This window comes from Oculina patagonica, chromosome 10 (genome assembly GCF_052425735.1).
Source record: "Oculina patagonica isolate OP01 chromosome 10, crgOcupat, whole genome shotgun sequence".
NCBI lineage: Eukaryota > Metazoa > Cnidaria > Anthozoa > Scleractinia > Oculinidae > Oculina > Oculina patagonica.
In genome coordinates, this window is record NC_135767.1 from 17,949,490 (window position 1) to 17,955,823 (window position 6,334).

The window sequence follows — 6,334 nt, forward strand, 5'->3', positions numbered from 1 at the left end:
GCGGCAGAATAACGCAAAAACAGACCATACAATAAAAGTACATTGCTATCAAGGTGCAAAACCAGTGTATAGGCCTTATGCATGATCATATGATAACGTATATGCTCAAAATTCACCACCAAGCCTCGTTTGCGCGAATTATTTCTAACCCTCCGCCACCTTTATGCAGTTTTCACGCGGGTATTCTTTTCATCTTTGCTGCTTTGGTAATTCGTTCATGATAAAATTTACATGTTTGCACTTTGAAAGCGAGGCTTGGTGGTGCAACTAGCCAGTCTGACGTAAACATGCATAAGGGCTATTAAAAATTGAACTCATTTGCATTACACTAAAAACTTTTATTTGTTTTCGGTTCCTTGATGGCCGACTAAAGAACATCAGATTCCGAACTTTTACACGCAGACAGGTGTGACATTTTTTTATGGCGAGAGTTTCATCCTGTAATTAGCATGTTGTCAATCTCAATACAAAATCAGTAGACCACGATGTCGAACTTTTCCTTGCGCAAAGAATCCCGTTCACTGGAAAGATTTGCGCCAGATTTTCGTTCAAATGATATGTTTGGAGATGTGGTCGACATAAAGACCAATTTTGAGCGAGAGAATACCCTTGGTGACGACGGCAAGAGGTAAGAACCGTGAATGTTAGCAGGAATATTTCAGTTTTAAATAACGAAGAAAAAAGAAGTGAAAGGATTCCTTTTGAATGCGGTAGAAAGAAAAAGTCTTCTCTAAATGACCGTGCTTTAAAATGCATGACAACATTGATTTGCAGCGTTTAGAGGGAATACAAATTAAATTAATTTAAATTTTGATTGATTATTCAGCTTTGCTTGAGCAACTCGCTAGGGATTTAGTATACGAGCTGTTTAGGTTCTGCTAACTCATATGTAGCATTTGACAGACGCTGTACAGGAGAATGTAGAGTTAAACCCTGATTTATCGCATAATGTTAAAGGTCGTACTTTGGCAAGTGAAATCTTGTCCACTCCACGTTCCATCTTTTTGGCATCTTCTTACTTGAGAACCAGACCCTATATAGCCATTATTACACGAAAACTGACAGACTGTATCATAATACATTGTTGCATTCCCTGAGCATCCAAGTCTTGATCCATTGGACGGTGCAGGCAACGCTGAACACGTAATCACTAAAATGTAAAACCAAAACAAAACCGTAAAATTAGAAATCATAGTTATGTCATGGAGACCTTGAAATGAATAACAGATTGGCTGCTTTTGTCATAGCGGCGCGCAGCCAAAAGGTTCGTCACGTCAGCTTTGTGACGTCTACTTGTTTGATGAATTTTCAAGATGGCTGAGAGTGCGACATTTCGGAGGCAAAAAATGACGGAAAATTTTTTTTCGGACAAATTTTAACTATGAATCCTTTATCGAAACATATCAACGAAAGAAAAAAGCCAATAAAAGATTTCGTGTCATATACACTTTAAAGTTATGAAACGATCGGTGTTTTCTCCTGAATCAGAACAACCACAGCCTGATGTCGTGGCTGTTGACTCAAACTAATAAAAAAGTTAACCAGGTGTAACTTACCAACGTCTGCGTTACCACAATAACGAAGGGCGCATCCCCAGGGCTGTTGTAACTCATACACGTAGTACGAGCTACAGTTCTTCACTTTTATGTTATTGCTCGTAGCACAGCACATGTTGATCCCCGCGTGAAAACAGGCCGTACGAACGACCACTCCTTCGTTGACTGTTGGGTGTGCACCATTAAGCCAACCTGGATACCACGCACCGCAACGGTACATAGGAACACATTTGTCCAACATCTTATCCCCGGCGGGCCCTTGGAAACGGTACCAACCTGTTAACAGGCTCCCATCGCACAAGTCACCCCGAACTGTGTTTACTTGAGCGCGGTCTGCTTCACTTAACACTGTGTAGTTTTTGCACCCATCCACTTAAAGCATAAACATACCAGTTAGCTACGGTGATAACAATACTTGATTTTTTTTATTGTAGGGTATGAAGGATTGAATAACTTTATTTTAGTGTCTGGGTGGGTATTAAGCTAATAGCAGCTAATTGGGGACACTCTTTTATTAAAGAATATTTTGGAATTTACTATGTACAATTAAGAATTAAAAAGGTTTCTAGAATAAAAAATGCAATATAAAACAATACGAAACAAAATTAACTTAAAAAGGTACAAATAAGAAAAATGATAATTAATAGGTCATAACACATAATAACTCTTTTATTCTGGTTGCGCCTCTGGTTTGGCCTACTGCGGGGGTAATCACGATGGTTTCGGTCTGTAAATTGGTTATTTGCTTCCAGTTGAAACTATATAGTTGAAATCAGTTAATCAGCTCGATAATATGGTAAAAGAGAACCATCTTAAAATTTTGATAACGTGAAAATGGAGATGAAGAGGATGTCTGACAGGAGCTCAGATGACCTGACTTTTTTTTCTTCCAAGACACAATGAGAGACGTTGGTAGAGATTCATTCTTAATTAAAATTAGACCATGCCGAAGACTGACGTAAGAGGAAGTCTCTACCAACTCGTTTATTGTAAACAACTTCCAACTCGTTTTTTAATAAATTACTTTAAATCTCGACGAATGCGAGTTTCACTTACGCGATTCGGTTTTTTCATGCTATGTTAAGAGTCAAGTCTGACGAGAAAAGGAGTATACTTCATAAAATGTTGGCCAAAATCCAACAGAGAAGTAGAGCAAAAGCCGAATATTTTCGTTGTTAGAAAAACTTAAAGGCACAAATAGATGAGTGCTATATACTCAACGTTCAAAGCAATTAACAGCCACACCCGGATGTCATGGCTGTTGACTCACATATAAAGAAGCCAACAAAATGAAGCTTACCAGCACCACCGTTACCACAATAACGACTGAAGTGCTCAGGCGTCTTCTGTAACTCGTACACGTAGTAAGAACTACAGTTCTTCACTTTAATGTTGTTACTCCATTTACAGCAGTCGTAATAGAAGCTATAACAGACGTTACGCACCGCCACACCTTCAGCGACTGTTGGGTGCGCACCAGAAAGCCATCCTGGATAGACAGCATTGCAGCGGTACATTAGAAGACACTTGTCCGCCATCCGATCCCCAGCATCGCCTTGAAAACGGTACCAGCCTGGTGTCAAATCCCGTAGATCGTGTCTTAGATTACTCTGTGATACGTTTCCTTGAGCGCGGTCTGCTCCACTCAGTACTGTGTAATTGCGACACACATCCCCTTAAAGTAAAATCATACCAGTTAGCTACAATCGTGTCAAAACTTACACTTTGAAAATTATTGTAAGGTATCGTCTTTCTTTGTGTTCCTTCCAGCGCGCTCAACAAACACAAAGTTCACTTTCAAGTATTGTAATCAAGAAAACTGAATACATAAAGTTGTGAAATCAAGCAATGTTTCAGAGAAACGAATCGTGTGATAAAATCCAGAAACAATGTGGTAATTGAATATCTCGGAATTTATTATGCATACACCCCGTGCATTATGAGTGCAGAATATCAATTCAAAGTTAAATCAAAGTTCAATAAGAGCTGAAAGAACTGCAGTAAATAAATAAATAACTTATGTAAGATCTAAGTTACCACCATGAGTCAAAAGCGTTTAGCAGGTGAAAACTCTGCTGTTTTCGACACAACATTTTGGACGTTTCAACATTTTAGACGCTTCACTAACTTTAGCATTGCAGTTGCTATCAAAGTTTTTTTTTTTTTCAACCTCTGCATAAAGAATCGAAATAAACGACAGGGTTCATCAGAACAGTATATGCCCGTATATGAACGCAGACTTTTCAAAGCTGCATTATGTTCAAAGGTTTGACCAACACCTTGAAATGAAGAGTGGATTCAATGTTTCGACCACTTCAAGGATGCACAACCAAACACTTCATGAAGCCATGCAAATTCGTTTGACAAAACAAAGATAAAAATAAATTCACCGCCAAACGACGCAACCGAACTACACGCCGTTCAATATTCAGTTCCCAAAAGAGCGAGCTTGTCTATATTCCCAAAATAATTTCGGAATAATTTACGCAACAGACTAATCCACGTTGTATTGGATTGATTCCAACGTTAAGTTTGATCTTGATTGACAGATTTTTTGCCTAAATAAATTTCCATCTTTCTTTCCCACATCTTATCCACTAAATTGCGAGTTACATAAGTACATAAAACGTGCAAAATGAATACGTTATCAAGTAAATTTCACCGCCATTATATGCAGCAACTTTAAACAAGACACAGTCTTGCATATTCAGCCGCATACTATAATTATATTAAATGAGCCAAACCTTAAGCAAGAATACTCGATCTACATTTTCGGGTATCAATGTACTTTGCTGTTGTTTAAATCCGCCCAAAAAGAGCTATGCCACGCATGTATTCGATCTTTCATTACCACAAACCTTAAAGCGTAGATTAAATCACTAACTTTTGAGGATCGCTAAAGAAAGTAAATCGATTTCATTTGTTTGGAAAATTTTAAATTCAAACGTCTCTTAGTAAGTCAATATTATGCTTCCAGACTGCATGTAGGTATGGAAATCAAATCTACGATAAAAGCCAAATCGCCACGCGCGCTCATGGGATAATAACTGGATGTGGGAAGAACATCAAACAGAAATCAAGCCTACCTGAAAAAGCGAATACAATGTTTTGAAGACAAGCGAATTTCAAAATGTAAATTGTGCACAGCAACACAAGAACTCGTCCGCGTGCTTCCATATCTGAGATATGATATCATTCATCATATCATTCATATCTATATCATTCCGAGACTTGATATTGAGCTCGAAAACAACACTGAGGGACGAGTTAAGGGGTGGGGTGGGTGAGAACATGTATTTCACCCAATGTGCGACTAGGTAATATACTTGTAAGAATGCTAGAAGTGAAGTTTTCCACTAATTATGGGACCCCAGAACAATAACGTGGCGCTTATTCGTAACACTTGAGCCTAAAGTGGGGCAAATTGTCTGCCTGTTTAAAATGGCATCTTTTAGTAGCCCTCTTCCCCGGGATTCTCGCCATTAAAGATTGGATGGTACTATATCACCGCGTCGTGTGCCCAATAAAGTGGCTCTATCTTTGGAGTTTCCGTTTCTGAGTTTGTGTCATTTCCATTGCAAAATGTTGTATTTTTTCTCAATTTCTTTCGGTTCCCTCCTGCCTCCCGCCCTCTGTGCTCCTCCACAGAACATTGATCTGTTGATTGGAAAAACCTTGCGCCTACCAATCAGAAGCTAGGAAAACGATCTCAGTGAGCAACTTCGATCTTCTATCACTTAACTCTATTAGGCTTGGGAAGGGGTAGTACAAGGCGCCCGTTTTGACTTCAAACTTCTCTTACAGCACACATGCAACAGTACTAACCAACACATAAAATTAAGTCATGGAAAGGGTCCACGACTGAAGAGGCAATAGGCATGCAATGAGGATTTGTGCAGAATTTGTCAAACGCCACCAGGGGAGGTGGGTGTTTCACAAAAGATAACTGTCTCTTTTAATTCGAACTACAGGATGAAAAGACCACGTTTTAAGTGGGGCGACTAAATCTATCCGAAAAACGCGCAATGCATTACTAAAAAGATCACGGCGGAATGCGAAGAAATGACAGAATTTTTTATGCAGTGAAAAAAGACATTGATTGGCGTTACCCCTTAATAACCAATCAAAATAACTTTCGTTAGGCAGCACTCGAGAAATCACCGGGAGTGCATGCGTGGTACGACAAAACGACGAGAAAACTGTAGCCCTAATATAACCCTATACTATGTTTCACGACAACAGTTGCATTCAAGAAGAAAGGCACTGAATAGCAAGCACAAAAGAAAAAATAGGTCACCAAGGGTGACATGAGTCTAATGCCGTATGGCATAGTGATACAGATTGCGCGGTTTTCGTAAGCCGGTTAAAATTGGTTAGAGGTTTGTGTTCGGGAGTTTAATTTAAAATGCTTATAGCAAGCTAGGGGCATCGTGGATGATTATGGATGAAAACGAAACAGCCATAAATGTTATATGCTTCACAAAATTTAAAGTATGAATAGGAGTTGATGTTACTTCTTCCGTATTGTCCGTAAAAGCAGAAACGATTAAACATTTGGACAAGATTGCGTGACGATTTACAAAAAGCATGTTTATTACAACAAGGGTTGAAGAACTTCACATCGTTTTCTTTCAGATTTTTCACCATTTTGATGATGACTCTTGAAACAGATTTTGCAATAAAAGCACTTGAAATAGTGACTGTTACTCCATTGTACTGTAAGCACTTAGTGACAGATTTTCCTAAAAACGGGTGTAAATGCTCACGTCAATATAATG

At 38.9% G+C, this 6,334-nt stretch overlaps 2 protein-coding genes across 2 annotated transcripts in view; both read right to left on the reverse strand.

Moving 5' to 3' along the window:
- LOC144629129 (ZP domain-containing protein-like) overlaps positions 1 to 6,334 on the reverse strand; it is a 51,191-nt gene that overhangs the window by 14,006 nt on the left and 30,851 nt on the right. The gene's annotated exons all lie outside the window — the stretch shown is intronic.
- LOC144628977 (uncharacterized) overlaps positions 1 to 6,334 on the reverse strand; it is a 77,655-nt gene that overhangs the window by 4,119 nt on the left and 67,202 nt on the right. The gene's annotated exons all lie outside the window — the stretch shown is intronic.